The sequence below is a fragment of the Sorex fumeus genome, unplaced genomic scaffold (assembly GCF_029834395.1).
Source record: "Sorex fumeus unplaced genomic scaffold, SorFum_2.1 ptg000115l, whole genome shotgun sequence".
NCBI lineage: Eukaryota > Metazoa > Chordata > Mammalia > Eulipotyphla > Soricidae > Sorex > Sorex fumeus.
In genome coordinates this window covers 4,027,726-4,045,584 of record NW_026606172.1, presented here as the reverse complement: position 1 = coordinate 4,045,584, position 17,859 = coordinate 4,027,726, and the positions used below count along the sequence as shown (strand labels likewise).

The window sequence follows — 17,859 nt, the reverse complement described above, 5'->3', positions numbered from 1 at the left end:
TCTCGGAACCCAAAGGCTTTTGGCAGAAATGCATCCTGTTCCTGCAGCAGGTTATTGGCGCTGGGCCACTACAGGTGGGAATAGGTTTTGTGCCTTGGCCTGATCCCCTTGGTGTCCCAGTGACCACCATGCTCCAGAGGCCACTGGACAGTCAGGTTTGGGTCTACAGTGAGGAGACATGCAGATGGGGGTGGAACCGGCCCTTTCCTCCCCATCCCAGAAAGACCCTGAATCGCTGCCTACAAATGGTGTCTATGGTTCCTGATCAAGATAATTAATGGCCATGATCCCAGAGACTCGGAAACAAATCTCGAAACCCAGCGGCTTTTGGCAAAAATGCATCTGGACCGCATACAAGGTGGCTGCTGCCTCAGAGCTTCTTGGAAAGCCAGGTATGAGCTGGCAGTGACGGGGCAACTGCAGTCTCATGGGAAGGGGGGCAGTACTGGCTCTTCTTTCACGCCCTATCAATGTCATGAGTTGCTCCCAACAAGCGGCTCTCTAGCACAGCCATGGCTTCAGATGGAAAAGAACTTAGTCCAGAGCCTGGAAGCTTGGGGCAGAAAAGTGAATGGACCATGCATTAAACTATGGCGACATGCCTCCCCGGGGGGAGGGGGGAGGGTGTTGCTCCTTTCCACCTTTTTCCCGCCCAGCAGCAAGGTGGCCGCTGCCTCAGAGCTTATTGGAAAGCCAGGTATGAGCTGGCAGTGACAGGGCAACTGCAGTCTCATGGGAAGGGGGGCAGTACCGGCTCATCCTTCACGCCCTACCAAGGTCACGAGTTGCCCCCAGAGCGGCTCTCCGGCACGGCCATGGATCCAGAGGCAAAAGGACTTAGTCCAGAGCCCGGCAGATTGTGGCAGAAAACTGAATGGACCATGCGTTAAACTACAGTACCATGCCTCCCTGGGAGGGAAAGGATGTTGCTCTCTTCTGCCTTTTCTCCCCCCTGCAGAAAGGTGGCCACCACTTCTGAGCCTATTGGAAAGCCAGGTATGATCCAGCAGTGACAGAGCAACTGCAGTCTCAGTGGAAGGGAGGCAGTATTGACTCATCCTTCACGCCCTACTGAGGTCACGAGTTGACCCCCATGAGCGACTCTTTGGCACAGTCATAACACCAGATGCACAGAAACCAATCTCATTATTATCTGACTCTTTGCTGAAATCCAAAATCGCGAGGCCACTATTGTGGCCATGCAAAATTATATAATTCTCATAACCAGCTATAGAAAACAAAGTATTTCACAATGCCTTTTCAGCAATTCTGATTGTTGGGGGGGGGGGAATTATAAACAATAATCGTGCATCTTTTGTTGAAATAATGAATGTAATCAATGTAGAGAATAGTTAAGTGGAAATCATCTGCCTCACAGGCATTGGGAGGGGTGGGAGGGTTCTTGAGGTTCTTGATAGTGAAAAATGAGTACTGGTGAAGGGAGAGGTGTTTGATCATTGTGTGACCGAGACTTAAACCTGAAAGCCTAGTAACTTTTTCCACAGTGATTCAATAAATAAATATAAGAAGGAAATAAAAAAAATCACGATCACACAATCACGATCATCCTATTGTTCGTGGATTGCCTCGAGCAGGCACCAGTAACGTCTCCTTTGCCTTAGCCCTAAGATTTAAAAAATTGCCATATTCAAGAGTCTTTCAGGGTTAGGAGAATGAGAACCATCATTGTTACATATACTAAAATTAGAACGATACAGAGAAGACTAGCATGGCCCCTGTGCAAGGATGACATGCAAATAAAAAAAAATAAAAAAAATAAAATCTACAAAATTTTAAAAAAAAAGAAAAGAAGCCGCCTAAAGAATAAGAATGTTTGGCTTTGTTTTAACCATTTGAACATAATTAAATCATATACCATGGCTGAGAGTTTTCTCATTATAAAATTAAACATTGATGCATATAATCACTGACGTTTTCTTTGAGATAAACTTTCCATAATCTCAGTGTAAACCAAAAACTAATATATTTTTCTATACATATATATAATCTCAAAGAGAGCAGCAGAATTCTCTGGTACTTGTCATGACATATTTACTGTTCCTAAGTGCACTAAGCAGGAATTCTGGAGCACACTTTCAGAGTGTGAAGTACAGTTGGCTCTGAAAGGGCACATAATTAGATACATAGTCTATCACTGATGTCTAGCCTTCTTTATAGATGAAACATGTAGTTTCATGTTTGTGTAATGTTTTTTACACAAATAAGAATGCAAGATTGAATCAAAGATTTATAGTCAAGTGCCTCCCTTATGATCTAAAACAGTTTGCTTGTTTTATAACTTTTTAAAATGTTTAAGATTCCCAAAAAACAAAAGCCCAGGTCCAGATGGATTCACTAGCGAAATTTTCCAAATATTTAAAGAGGACCTATTGCCAGTTCTTCTCAAGCTTTTCCAAAAAATTGAAAAAGCAAAAACTCTCCCAAACAGTTTGTAAGAGGCCCTTATCTCTCTAATACCAAAAGACAACAGAGACACCACAAGAAAACTACAGGCCGATATCCCTGATGAACACGGATGCAAAGATTCTCAACAAAATACTAGCAAGTAGAATTCAACAACTTATCAAAAAGATCATACAGCATGACCAAGTGGGATTCATCCCGGGGATGCAATGATGGTTTAACGTTTGGAAATCAATCAACATAATCCATCATATCAACAAAAGAAAAGATTAAAAATCATATGATCATATCGATAGATGCAGAGAAAGCATTTGACAAGATTCAACACTCGTTTATGATGAAAACCCTCGCCCAAATGGGGATAGAGGGGACTTTCCTCAGTATAGTTAAAACCATCTACCACAAGCCTACAGCACGCATCATCCTAAATGGGGAAAAACTGAGAGCCTTCCCCCTAAGATCAGGGACAAGACAAGGATGTCCACTCTCTCCAGCGCCGTTCAATATAGTACTGGAAGTACTTGCTATAGCGATTAGGCAATAAAAAGAGATTAAGGGCATCCAAATAGGAAAGGAAGAAATCAAACTCTCACTACTCGCAGATGATATGATACTATACTTAGAGAACCCTAAAACCTCTACCAAGAAACTCCTAGAAACAATAGATATGTATAGTAAAGTTGCAGGCTATAAAATCAATACCCAAAAGTCCTTGGCTTTCCTATACGCAAACAGTGAGAGAGAAGAAAGTGACATAAATAAAACAATCCCGTTCAAAATTATGCCTCAGAAAACCAACTACCTAGGAATTAGCTTAACTAAAGACATAAAGGAACTTTACAAAGAAAACTAAAAAAACGCTACTTCGGGAAATAAAAGAGGACACGAGGAAATGGAAAAATATCCCCTGTTCATGGATCAGGAGAAATAACATTGTCAAAATGGCAATACTTCCCAAAGCACTGTACAAATTCAATGCAATCCCTATTATGATACCCATAACATTCTTCAAAGAAATGGAGCAAACACTCCTGAAATTTATATGGAACAATAAGCCCCCACAAATAGCTAAAAAATTCTTGGGAAAAAGAAAATGGGAGAAATCAACCTCCTAACTTCAAACTCTACTACAAAGCAGTAGTAATTAAAACAGCATGGTATTGGAACAAAGGCAGAGCTGCAGACCAATGGAACAGGGTTGAATATACTGACATCTTCCCCCAAGCATATGATCATCTAATATTTTATAAGGGGGCAAGAAAAGTGAAGTGGAGCAAGGAGAGCCTCTTGAACAAATTGTTCTGGCAAAACTGGATGGCTACATGCAAAAAAGTTGGCTCAGATCTCTGCCTAACACCATGTACAAAAGTAAGATCAAAGTGGATCAAAGACCTCAACATCAGACCAGAATTCATAAGGCACATTGAAGACAAAGTTGGCAAAACCCTCTATGTCGTAGAAGCTAATGGTATCTTCAAAGATGTCACACCACTGGCCAAGGAAGTGAAAACAGAGATAGACAAATGTGACTATCTTACACTAAGATGCTTCTGCACCTCGAAAGAAACAGTGACCAAAATATAAAGACAGTCTACAGAATGGGAAAGGATATTTGCCCAATACACATCTGACAAGGGGTTGATATCAAGGATATACAAAGTACTGGCTGAACTCCAAAAGCAGAAAACATCCAAACCCATCAAAAATGGGGCGACAAAATGAACAGAAAATTTCTCAAAGAAGAAATCTGAATGGCTAAGAGACACATGAGAAAATGCTGCACATCATCAATCATCAGGGTGATGCAGAGCAGATCAAAAACAACAATGAGATAACATTTCACACCACAGAGACTGGCCCACATACAAAAGAACAAAAGCAACCTGTGTTGGCGTGGATGTGGTGAGAAAGAGACCCTCCTTCACTGCTGGTGGGAATGCTGACTGGTTCAGCCCTTTTGGAAAACAGTATGGATGGTTCTCAAAAAATTAGAAATTGAGCTCCCATTTGACCCAGCAATACCACTCCTGGGAATATATCCCGGTGAGGCAAAAAAGTATAGTCGAATTGACATATGCACTTGTTTCTTCATTGCAGCACTGTTTACATAGCTAGAATCTGGATAAAACCTGAATGCCCAAGAACAGATGACTGGTTAAAGAAACTTTGGTACATCTACAGAATGGAGTACTATGCAACTGTTAGAAAAGATGAAGTCATGAAATTTACATACAAGTGGTATTACATGGAAAGTATCATGCTAAGTGAAATGAGTCAGAAAGAGAGGGACAGACAGAAAGATTGCTTTCATCTGAGAAACATAAAGTAACAAAATAGGAGACTAACTCTGAAGAATATCCGAGATAAATACCAGGAGATTTACTCCATGGTTTGGAAGCCAGCCTTTACTCTAGGGGTAAAGGCAGCTCAGATAGAGAAGGGAGCACCAAATAAAGGGTGTTGGGAAGATCTGCCCAGGATGGGAGATGCATGCTGAAAGTAGACTATAGACTGAACATGATTGCCACTCAGTTCCTATTTTGCAAACCACAGCACCCAAAAGGAGAGAGAACAAAAGGGGGTGCCCTGCCACAGAGGCAGGGTGGGATGGGGGTTGGGGGGTGGGAGGAATACTGGGATTAATGGTAGTGGAGAAGGGCACTGGTGGAGGGATGGGTACTCGATCATTGTATAACTGAAACCCAAGCACAAAAATTTGTAAGTCTACAACTGTACCTCATGATGTTTCATAATAAAAATTAAAAAACAAACTTTTTCTCTTAAACTGGAGAGATAGTACAGCAGATATGGTGCTTGCCTTGCATGCAGTCTACCTGTGTTCCACCTTTAGCATCTATCTTGCATCACTTCCAGAACTAATTCCTGAGTGCAGACCCAAGAGTAACCCTTCAGCACCACTGGATGTAGTCAAAACAAAAAATAAATTAAAAATATTTTTTCTAAAAAAATAAAAATAAAATGTTTAAGAATTTTGAAAATTAGAAAGACAATAATTAATGAGATTTTTTAATAAATGTCTTAAAAACTAAAAGCTGATAGGTGATTGAACTGGAGTAGGATAACACAATATGAAAATCAAAGTAGAAAGAAATTTTCTGTATATTGGGAGCAACTTTATGAAACTTTCTCTACGAAGCTAATAGTGTAAGGAGATTCCTTCAGAAACAAAACTTAGAATAGTCATGGAGATATTTATTCACTTACATTTGTAAACATATGCCTGCGCTGAACACCAACCAGTGTTTTCATGTTGAGATTTTGAATGGAAAGATTTGAAATAGAGATGAAAAGGGATTGTGCTTCTATCCTCATGATGTTGACCCAATGGAGAAATGAAATTCTCCAATATAGAGCCCTCAAAGTAGTAATGAAATTCTCTCATACAACCTCCAATTTTCCCAAAATACTAGAAGATATATGCTGAGCACAAACATAATATTAACATTTGAAGAAAGCCAAAAACCAACACACAGGGGAGAGGCACAAAATTAGAAGAATTAGAATATTAGGATGTAAGTTTTCAGTTGCTATAAAGCAAAATTGTGTTGTGAGAAATATAATACATTATCCAAATAGATAAAAGAAAACAATGCCTTCATGAATAAACATGAAGGAAACATAGAAGTAAATTCAAACATAAGAAAAGTGTCAACTAATGCTAATGGTATCCAATTTTCTGTTTAAAAACACATTCTGAAGAAGTCAAAATTTTGTTATATTCCAAATAACCCACATGAAGAAAAGTGATGACATAAACCTTTGAAAATGAAGCACTAAAAAGATATTGCAAAAAAATTCTACTAAAAAGTACTTAGTGTAATATAAAATTTTGCAGAATAAACTTATTTACAAATATATAAAGATAGGCATTGTAAATTTAATTAAGAGTAGAAAGATGGTGGAATTCAAAGAATAATTGGGCATTTTTATGATAACAAGCCGTGAGCTAAACATTTAATACAAGGAGAAAGATGATTAAAACAAAATATATCACTAAAATATCACAATTGTTATCTGTGATATTTTTCTTATAGTCAATAGTTAGAAAATGCACTTTATCTTTTAAAAATTTGGAACATTCTAAGTGTTGGCTAGCAAATTTGACCTAAGGGAAGAATCAATAAAGCAGAAAATGTCCATAATTTTACAAGCTATACTCTCTGAATAATGCAATATATTTAAGAAAATTAACAACAGAAGCAGGGTCTTAGGGCTTCTTAATGTTAAAACTTTAAGCGGGAAGATAATGGACTAATATTTTAAAATTTTAGAGGGCAAGGGAAAACTTCACACCTCAGTATTTATATTCCCATTTAAATGTGAAGGTAAAGTAAATAAAGTTTCCAATCTTGCAAGGTCTCACAAGTTTAATCATATCATTTCCTCCCATGACTTCCCACATTCCTCATCTTTTTACTCACATCTCAGGCTTTCTTCTTTCCATCATTACCTCTTCCTTTTATTTCCCTTCCTTTAAATATTCTCTTGGACATGACTATTGTAGAAAGTATGCCAGTTAAAAGGGAAAAGCAACAAAAAAATCCCAAAACATAAAGTAAGAATGAGTTAGGTTACTTTAAAATTGTACAAACATATGTTTTGTATATATATATATTTTTTTCATAATAAAAGTAGAGTGACAAGTCAGGAAACAAGATGAACCATAGTTGAGAATTTAAAAAATACATAATCAAACATTGTTGTGGATTTTAATAAATGTAATCATACATTTGATAACTTATTGAGTATACCTAACCCATATCTGATATTACTTTAATAGTTGGATATTATGCAAGAATAAAATAACCTCTAAATTATAAAACTAATAGGTTTAAAAATGACTGAACATATAATGATAGCTCAAGTTCTGATAAATGCCATAAAAAAATTAAGAATAGAAGAGTTCTTCTAGTTGACTGGCATTGACAGAGAGAACCAAAGATAAGAAATTGGTTGGTTTTAAGGACAGTGAGACAAGAGATTTTTAGATAAAATTAAACATCATCTTTATTTGGTTTTATAAAAAAGCAACAAATTTATTAGTAACAGAGGGAAACAGATGAAGATTGTAAAGAATGAGTTCAAAGGGACACTAAATACGAGTATAGATCCTAATGGTTCACTGTGAATATTTAACATTTTTTAAAATAATATGGAAACCTTCAAAATATTTTATGCAGATGAGTAGTATCTAACTGATAAAGATTTAAAGCTGACCATATGACTCAGAATTTATGATCTTAATAAGATGGTGTAGATCAATATTGTTTTATTTTTATTTCTCAACTGAATAACAGCGATGAACCTGGAAAGTGGAGCAAAATATATCCCTCCACCACAGCCTTACCAATAAAGAACCTTCATATGAAGGTTTATAAGAAGAAAGCGAGCTAGTTTGGAATCCCAACACTGGAAGAAGAGCAATGCAGTGTGTGTCTTGCTTGCAATCACTTATCAAAAAAATGAGCGAGAATGCATTTTCTATCACAGATCTAAGCGAATAAGGCAGCCCAGACAGTGCTGTTTAAGTAAATAGAGAATAGGAGTCTCTTAGCAAAATTTGGTGAGGCCAACTTCTTTGGCAATCAGAAGGTGCTGGGATCTTCACTAAAATCAAGTTGCCAGGGTAGTCTTCCCTTCAAATCCAAGATCCCTCTCCACTGGAGAGATAGTGACAGGCAGAACCATTAATTGTGGTTTAGCAGAGCACAGGACTTCTTCTGAGAAACCCTGTTGATCCCATGGGTTAGATGGATCTTTTCTTCAACCCAGAGACAGAAGCGTAGAGAAGTGGACTATGAAAAGGAAATTCAGAGTGAGTGACCTGACCTACAAAGCCCGAGACACCTTTTACTCTAATGTTATATGATCAAGATCACGACCATCCTGTTGTTCGTCGATTGCCTCGAGCAGGCCCCAGTAACGTCTCCTTCATCCTAGCCCTGAGATTTTTTTAAAAAGTGTCATGATAAAGGCTCTTTCAGGGTTAGGAGAATGAGCCCCATCATTGTCACTGGTATTTGGCATATTGAGTATACCACGAGGAGTTTGCCAGACTCTGCTATGTGGGCAGGCTACATTCGGTAGCCTGCCAGTTTGTCCAAAGTAAGAATGAGATAATAAGATGTTGCGTGGCGCAAATGCGGTTGTGCACTTCCGGGAGCTGGGTTTTGTAGTCTCTGGGTCTTGACCATTGATGGGATTACACGGCGCCAGGGGACCAGTTGGTGGGTGTGACCCCTGCCTACTGGAATTTGGAGGATCTGGGTGGAGGATGCTCAGCCCTGATCGGAGCAGGCTTGGAGATCTCAGCCCTGGGACCCGCATGCCTTTGTTCCTCTGCCGGTACCTTCATGCGTGTGGCAGAGTCTCCTGCCCCCGTGCCTGGCTGTCCTCGCCAGGGCCTCTTGGAGGGGGGCGGGTTGAGTTTCCCTCCCCGCCCCGACCAGGGCTCCAGCAGCCGAAGACCTCCAGAACCAGCCACCACCATGCTGAGACCACTCTCCACACGCATGAAGGTACCGGCAGAGGAACAAAGGCATGCGGATCCCAGGGTGGAGGACCACATGTGGTGCTGCAGAATCCAACTCGGGTTGTCTATGTGTAAAGCAAACACCTTATCCACTGTACTGTTTCTCTAGCCCTATCTTTCCCTTTTAAATTTTAATTAATTTGTTGGGCTTTGGATCTCACCTGTTAGTGCTCAGGGTTTACTCCTGGTTCTGTGCTCAGGCATCATACCTAGCAGACTCAGGGAATCATATGTAGTATTGGGGATCAAACCCTGGTCAGGTATAAGGCAAGTGCCTTATTGGCTCTGTTATCTCACAGGCTCCACCCTTTATTTTTCAAAATGTATTTATTTGGAGCAATAGCGTGTGGAGAGTGGTCTCAGCATGGTGGTGGCTGGTTCTGGAGGTCTTCATCTGCCGGAGCCCTGGTCAGGTGGGGAGGGAAACTCAATCTGCTCCCTCCAAGGGGCCCCCTTGGATATATGATATAGGTATATATATGATATAGGTAGAAAAAAAAAAGAACAATTGGAAATGATCTAGACCTAGCAAGTCACCAGTTCATGAAGCCTCTTAGTCTCAAGACTTTCTTCCACTAACAAGAGAGAACAGTACTATGCATAAAACCAGCAAAAAGAAATCCGTCACAGCAACTTGGAGGAAATAGGAATTTTCATTATCCCTTCTGGTTTGAAAATCTTCAGACACTGAGGCACCTTAATGTCATGAACAAGGGAATCTGCCAACACCTCTGCAGCCCTATAAAGGATCCTGCTTTGTGAGAAACTCTACAGCAACACATTCAGAGTCCAGTGGATGTCCTAGATAACTCAGGAAAATGAACCAAATTGAACACACTGCAAAGCACTAAAAAGTAAAGTAAGTAAAAAGTAAAGGCCCTCCCGTTGATCATCGATTTGCTCGAGCGGGCCCAGTAACGTCTCCATTGGAGACTTTGTTGTTACTGTGTCTGGCATATCGAATACGTCACAGGGAGCTTGCCAGGCTCTGCCATGCGAGCGAGATACTCTTGGTAGCTTGCCGGGCTCTCCGAGAGGGGCGGGGGAATCGAACTCGGGTTGGCCATGTTGGCTGCGTGCAAGGCAAACGCCCTGCCACCTTTTAGTTTTGTTTTGTTTGTGCTTTTTGGGTCACACCCAGCGATGCCTAGGGATTACTCCTGACTTTGCACTCAGGAATCACTCCTGGCGGTTCGCAGGGCACTATATGGAATGCTGGGAATCAGACCTGGGTCGGCTGTGTGCAAGGCAAACACACTACCTACTGTGCTATTGCTCCAGCCTGGAATTATGACTCTTTATCAAAGTAAGAAAAATTCAAAATATCTAGGAAAAAAATCTAAGCCTATTTTTTTTATCTAAAAATAAAAATATCTAAGCCTCTTAAATAGTGAATAGATTTTGGATTCACCTAGTATAACAAATTGTCTAGAAACAACTAACCAATCAGCCTATAGTGAAAACAGATGGAAGGGAAAGGGTACCAGTATATTTAATTGATCATTTATATTTAATTGATCATTTTATAGTCACTTACAAAATTTATCCAGTGAAAATAGATAATGGTATGGCCCAGAAATAGTAAGAGTTAAAAGGAACCCCCAGCTCTGCAAATCTTTTCTGTTTTTTCAGCTATTCCTATGTAGATGCCAGGACAACAGAGATTCTCATCTCTGACTACATAGCCATGGCTGAAGACCAAGGAAAGCCAAGGGAACAAGGAGTCACTCGGGGTACTGTCCTAGAGAGACCCAGAAACAAAACACAGAGCAGCAAGCCCCAACATGTGGATGCAGGTAACCGGCTTTGTCCGTAGAATTCAGACTACGTCATTGTACACTGGACAGAGAACACTCCAGAGGCAAATCAACCCCGCCCTGTACCGGAGGCATACTGGTGGAGCAGGAATAGGACTCACATAATCTGGACCAGACATTGGAAGCAGGGCAAGTGATTGTGCACTATGATAAAATGAGAGACCTAGAGACTGGAAACTCATACCCTCTATGTAAACTGGAAATAGACTTTAACCTCTTAAGCATCTGAGTGTTGTATGTAAATCTTTCATATGATGCTCAAGATCTCACAAGTTCAGAAATAAATGCACACTGTCAATAACAATCAGACCAAAAAAATCAATAATCTCACAGCATGACTAGAAAAAGAGATAATGAATTGAAATCAACACTAATCCATTTCTAGAAGTACATTTTTTTTTCTATTAGATTCTCTCCCGATAGACTTCAGCCTTGGGGTTTGGACTAACATCCTCAGTTTGGAGTTGGGGGATGGCTGTGAGAACTTTACATAGAACATCTTGGTTTTATGCTTTTCTTTGTAGGGGTGGGACCCTGTTGATGCTCGGGGCTTCTCATGGCTCTATGCTCAGGGATCATGCCTGGTGGTTTCAGGAAACTATATTGAGAGCCCATCAGGGATAGAACCCTGGTCAACTGTATGCAAGGCAAGGCAAGTGCCCTACCTATTGTATTAAAGCTATAGTTTCAAGGTATGGTTTTACTGACATTTTACTACCTGACCTGTCACCTGCAAGGTCATGGTAGTCTAGCAGGAAGATAGTAGAACTTTCTCTGTTGTGAGCATCTCCTTCTGTTTTGTGAATCAACTAAATTATGTGACAGGACTTAACTCCTCTTCATTTGTGATTACAGCAATGAATTTACAGCAAGCTATAGAGAAATTAGAGAATACCTTTAATTTAAGAAAAAGCATATGCAAAATGTCTACAGAAACCATTTTTTAAAAAATGGTTTTAGCATTGTAATTTAGGTAATATGGTTATAATAGGGTTCATGTACATGGTTCAGTGTTTTAAAGTACTACACATTTCTTGCCACCAAAATGCCCACCCTTCTCCTCCCCTGTCCCCGAGTCACTTCTAGCCCTCCTCTTTCTTTCCTCCTTCCTCCCCACTCTGCTTGGTTGCTTCAGTTTTATAGTTAAAAGGAAAGGGTTTGTTATTTTTTTGGAAACTGTCTATTGCTTTGTTTTGTTTATTTATCCATTAAAATAGATAAAAATATGTTCAACTCTTTTAGGATAAAGACAAAATTAATTAAACATTCAATGAATATCATTTTTAACAAATGGTGGCATAGCTATTCCTGGAGCCAAAAATTAAAAGAAAAAAACTTTATGTAAATTTTATACTTTATGCAAAAATTATATTTTAAAATGGACCACATGATTTAATTCAAAAGGAAACAAAGTTTTTGAGAAATGGAGAAAACATTCAGAATATGGAATAAGATGAATCCTTATACATGTTAAATCAAGGAAATATTTGATTAAAATGAACTAAATCTCTCTCTCTTTTAAAATTTTTGTCATTAAATCACCATGAAATAAACAGTTACAAGGTTGTCCATGATTGAGTTTTAGTCATACAATGTTCCAACACCCGACCCTTCTCCAGTATACATTTCCCACCACCAGTGTCCCTAATTTGTGGAGACAGGTAGAGACTGGGTCTCTTAAAAATGAAAAACTTTGCTCTGGAAAAGTTCATGTAAAGAGGATAAAAAGACAAACTGCAAATCGTGATAAAATATTTGCAAACCACATATCAAAGTGCTAGAATCAAGAATGCATGAAAAAAACTGTAGAATTCAGTGATAAAATGGAAAACAATATAATTATGAAATGAGCAAAAGACATGAACAGATATTTCACTGAGAATGACATAAGATGGAAAATAAACACATGAAAACTTGTTCAACATCATTAGCCTTCATAGAAATGTAATTTAAAATCCTAATGAGATATTACTGCATACCTATCAGAATGGTGAAAACAATCATAATAGCAATGTCAAGTACTGGTAAGAATATGGAGAAACAATCATTTATACATTGCTGATGGAAATGTAAAACAGTAAAGTTATTATGAAAAATGATTTTGCTATTTTTATTAAAATAAACATCAATAACCATAAAAACTATCTATTGTAAACCTGTGCATTTTTTTCATCGAAATAAAATAGGGATGGAGATAAGAGTAACTGAGGTGGAGAAGGTACATAGTATTGTTGGCTTTGGTGGACTGATATTAAAAATTTTCTATATATATATTCAATTTTAAAGATACATTTCATATTTCATATAAATATTATATCAGCAATTGAATAGGTATATAATGTCCAGGATGGAGAAGCTCAATTTGGAGCATGTACTTACAAATGGTATAATATTATGGACTTATATAAATGACATACAAAACTATGAGGTGCAATTCCATCATTAAAGGATTAACCTTAGTTAAAACATACTTCAAGGAATGATTCCCAGAATATTTCATTGCTACACCATCTGGCAGATATGCAGGTTGAAGATTCTAGGAGGGATACAAAAGCACAGAAAATTTAACCTTAATTCTCAAGGGCTCCTATATAAGGTATTAACAAAACACCTAAAAAGCATTCATAAACAGTTTAAAAAAGAAAAATAATTACAACTTACCAATTATAAATTATTGTACACCCAACTTAAACACTTACACGGGATTTAGATTGTTGGTTTTATAGGAAAAAATCCATATGGGTAACCAATGACTAGGGATTTTTAAATGTACAAGAAGTTCTATCTTTTACTTACCAGATAAATATAAATTTAAAATGTCAGACTAAAAGTAGTATCAATAAGATGTGGAAAAAGAAGAAACATTTAGAATTGTTTCTGAACTGTAAACCATCATGACTTTCGGAAAGCAATAGGACAGAGCTTTGCAAAATTAATTATGAGCGCAAACAGTCATACAGTAATTCTTTGCCTTTGGTTATATATATCTTTGAGAATCACATATGTAGTTCCACGAGGTGATAAATAGAAGACCATTCATCACAGTGTATTTGTGAACACACATACTAAAGGCTGTCTGCCTCACTGACCAGTAAATAAAAATGTGGTAGCAAAATAACCTTGCATTCTGTGCTGTGGTGAAAAGCAGTTAACAATGTAAGTACATGAGGCAGCAATGACAGAGATAGCACTTCTTTCATAACAATTAAGTAGAAAACAACGGCTTCAACAGTACTCTGTTTTATAGAAATTCAAGTACTTCCTATAATATTTATAAATATTTAAAGTACAAAGACACAGGCTAAATGTCAGACTAAAGGTAGTATCAGTAAGATGGGGGAAAAGTGAAAAGTTTTAGAATTGTATACAGTTTAAAGTATGTCTATTATTTCTTTGATGATGAGACTATTAGTAGAAGAAGTATGATGATGAAGAGAGAGGATTAATAGGAAAGTTAAAGAAGAAAAGTGTCTTACATGGATCTTGACGTTCTGCAAGCCAACCAGCTTGAGTAACCCAACTCTAAATCCATGATATCTCTAAATTATGTTAATACTAAATATTAGTTGATTGGTGTAAACTGCATATATCACAATAACAAATTTTAAGAAAAAGTTAATGGGGCAAGGTAAAAATGAATACTAAGAATACTAAATATTAAATTAGATGAAGCATCCCATTAAGGCCCTTCCTGAAAAAAATCCTTCCTGAAAAGTCAACCACTGTTTCAGGGATATTCAGTTCTATGGAAAACAGCACCATGGAGCCAATGACCTTGGGTAAGGAGAAGAGATATTAAAAATGAAAGAGAAAATGAAGTGGAAAACTGGCTTCTTTGAAAAGCACCAACCTAAGGTGAACGCAATAAAAAGTCAGTAACATGGCATGGAGAGACAGTACAGTGGTTAAGGCACTTGCCTTACGTGTTACTGATTCCTATTTAGTCCCTGTCATCACACATGGTTTTCCAACACCACAAGTAATAATCCTCGAACACAGAACCAAGAGTTAGTCTTGTACACCACCAGATATGGCCCTCAACAAAACGAAAATGCTTAATGCATAAATAATCCCTCAAACAACCCAGAAAAATGGAGAGATCAGATAAATCTATACATTCCTGAGGAAGCTATATGGCCAGCAAGTAGGTATATGGGTAAAGTATTTATCACCATTTATCAGGGAAATATAAATGAAAATGATATTGAGACATCATTACACACCAGTGAGAAAGGCCTTCATCTAAAACATGAAGTACAAACAGTGTTAGCAAGGCTGTTTTAAAAAAGGATCCCATATTCACTTTTTGTGGGAATGACATCAGGTTCAGCCTTTATATAAAACAATATGAATACTTCCCAAAAGTTAAAAATAGAGCGTTGATATGATTCAGCTTTTCCATTTTTAGCATCTTTCCTATGAGTATATACATTAATGCATTCAATTTCAGAAATAATTCAACTAAACAATATTTTAAATTTTGTCTAGTCAGTATTTCCTAGAGTAAAATAATTTTCTTTTCTAAATAACACTATTTTTTCCTTTTCTGTAGGTAAGATATTATATCCTAAAAATTAGTTTGAGAACACTGAATAGAAATTGGTACATGAAAATAAGAGCATCAAGGAAGTAAAACAAAAATGTGAATTTTAAATTGCTCTGAGTCAGTCTAAAATTTTGTCTCAGCTTCCTTCCAGTTGAGAAAAGAAAGCAATGTTACATTAGGTTTTTGCTTAGTTTATGTTCCGAAAGGGAATGGGTTCTGGACAGAGTTTATCTTAGCACTACAGTCTAAAATAATGTCAGTTTGGCAAATTATGTAGATATCACAGAGTTGTGTAGTTGAAAATATCTTCAGTATCATGACATTGTTTAAGCTTCAATGTATAACAATAACTTAAAAAAATTTATGTACACAAAGACGAATGATCATGTTTAGCTTTGGGTGGTCAAATGAATACAACTTCAAATTACCAAAAAATAGACATTATGTTTGCTATTTTCTATATTCCATAATTCATAAGTATGAAATTACTTACAGGTAAAATATTTTATTGAGCAATCCATATCAGGCCTTGTGCTGGATCTAAAATTTGATATGAAGTTGTTTCTAGTATAGATATATATCTGAATATAAAATGTACTGTAGCACTGTCATCCCATGTGTTCATTGATTTGCTCAAGCGGGCACCAGTAACATCTCCATTGTGAGACTTGTTTTTGGCATATTGAATACACCACAGGGAGCTTGCCAGGCTCTGCTGTGCAGGCAGGATAATCTTGGTAGCTTGCTGGGCTCTTCAAGAGGGGCAGAGGTATTGAACCTGGGTCGGCAGTGTGCAAGGCAAACACCTTACCCGCTGTGCAATTTCTCTAGGCTGAATATAAAATATCCCCAGTTATATGTCTAAAACTTCAGGTGTAAAAAACTTCGATGGCAGCCAGGGGTTGGCCCTGACGGCTTTTCTCCTGGTCGCTCAGGTTCTGGGGGGCCTGGGCCACTCCCCCAGCTGGGGCAGCCCAGGCCCTGGGGCAGACGGCGGAGGAGACAAGGGCCTAGCCGGTGGATTGATCAAATGCTGTTTATTCCATTCTCATCCCTGTTCACTCCTGTCTCTCTCCTTCTCTTCCAACCCCAGATGTGGAACCCCTTTCTCCCTCTGGCTCTGACTCTAGATCTCGATCTGATCCCTGGCTCTGGCTCTGGATCTTGATCTTCTCCCCCAACCCCCTCCAGTCCCCTCTTACTGTTTAATTAAATCCCCACAACCTTGAGGGGCTGGGCTTACACATAAGTGTGGTCACAATCAATAGGATTAAAGTTCTTCCCCTCAGGGGATGCTGCTTCTAGGACAGATTCTCTTTCAGGAGGACCACCCACCCAAGAGTAGAATCCCATGGGTGTGTTTCTCCTCTTCTTGTCCAACAAACACATAAGCATTCATAATATTAATCATTTTGTATGGCCACAGTAAGAGATGCAGTAGGCTTATAGAATTGCTCTCCTGAAGTCATCTCGATCTCAGACTACAGTGCTCAGACCAGATTAGTCTTTCCTATCCTTAACAGGGTCCTAGTCTCATCGTTACTTCTGGATCATGACAGCATTTGTCATGATCAAGCTCTTACCTTATAGTTAAGAATTGTGGCACTTTGGCCAGGCCCATCTTGATGCCAGAGTAGCACATAGCTTACTGCTTGCCCTGGTTCCATCCAGTCCCTTTTCGGGACCCTGCTTTTGGGGGCGCTAGGAAGTGAGGGCAACTGAGGCTAAGTTGAGAAAGCAGATGCCCAGGAATGAATAATATTTGAAGCCAATTAAATCCCATGTTACAAAAGCATAATATTAATCGTCTTCCTGTGTCTATACAAAAGGACATTGCTTTAAAGTAAACTATTCAAAAGACATAAGGAGAGGAGAAAGGCAGTATTAACTTACAATATAGGTTTAGAGTCCTAGAAAGATCTGACCTTACAAATTAACAAAAACTGATTAGGGGAATAAGCTGATTAACTGTTTGTGAAAGAGAGCATAGAGAAGTAGTTACAAATAAACAAAAGAAGGGGCATGACTCTGGAGCACTGGGATGGGTGTGACCTGATAAACCTAAGCTACCTGAGGAAGGACAAAACAGTGTTATCCTACAATCAGGTAACCCCCAAAAGACTAAAATAGCTATGCTCCTCATGACTGATAAATAGTGTTAGTCTATAATATAAGCTGATACTAAGACCCACCACCTGGCCCCCTGGCGCCGTGTAATCCCATCAGCGGCCAAGACTCAGAGACTACAAAATGCAGCTCCCGACGAGACCAGTGCAGTCAGTCTCCTGCCCCTGCGCCTGGCTGTTCCTCACCGGGGTCCCTTGGAGGGGAGCGGGTTGAGCTTTCCTCCCCACCCCGACCAGGGCTCCAGCAGCCGAAGACCTCCAGGACCAGCCACCACCATGCTGAGACCACTCTCCGCACACATGAAGGTACTGGCAGAGGGACAAAGCCACGCGGGTTCCGGGGCCGAGATCTCCAAGCCTACTCGAATTGGAGTCGAGCATCCTCCACCCAGA

At 38.8% G+C, this 17,859-nt stretch overlaps 1 non-coding gene across 1 annotated transcript; it reads left to right on the top strand.

Annotated features, from left to right (window-relative positions):
- Positions 1-1,677: 1,677 nt before the first annotated feature.
- On the top strand, positions 1,678-1,781 carry LOC130043219 (U6 spliceosomal RNA). Its single transcript, XR_008795345.1, has one exon. It is a non-coding gene; the product is annotated as a U6 spliceosomal RNA (small nuclear RNA).
- Positions 1,782-17,859: the final 16,078 nt, after the last annotated feature.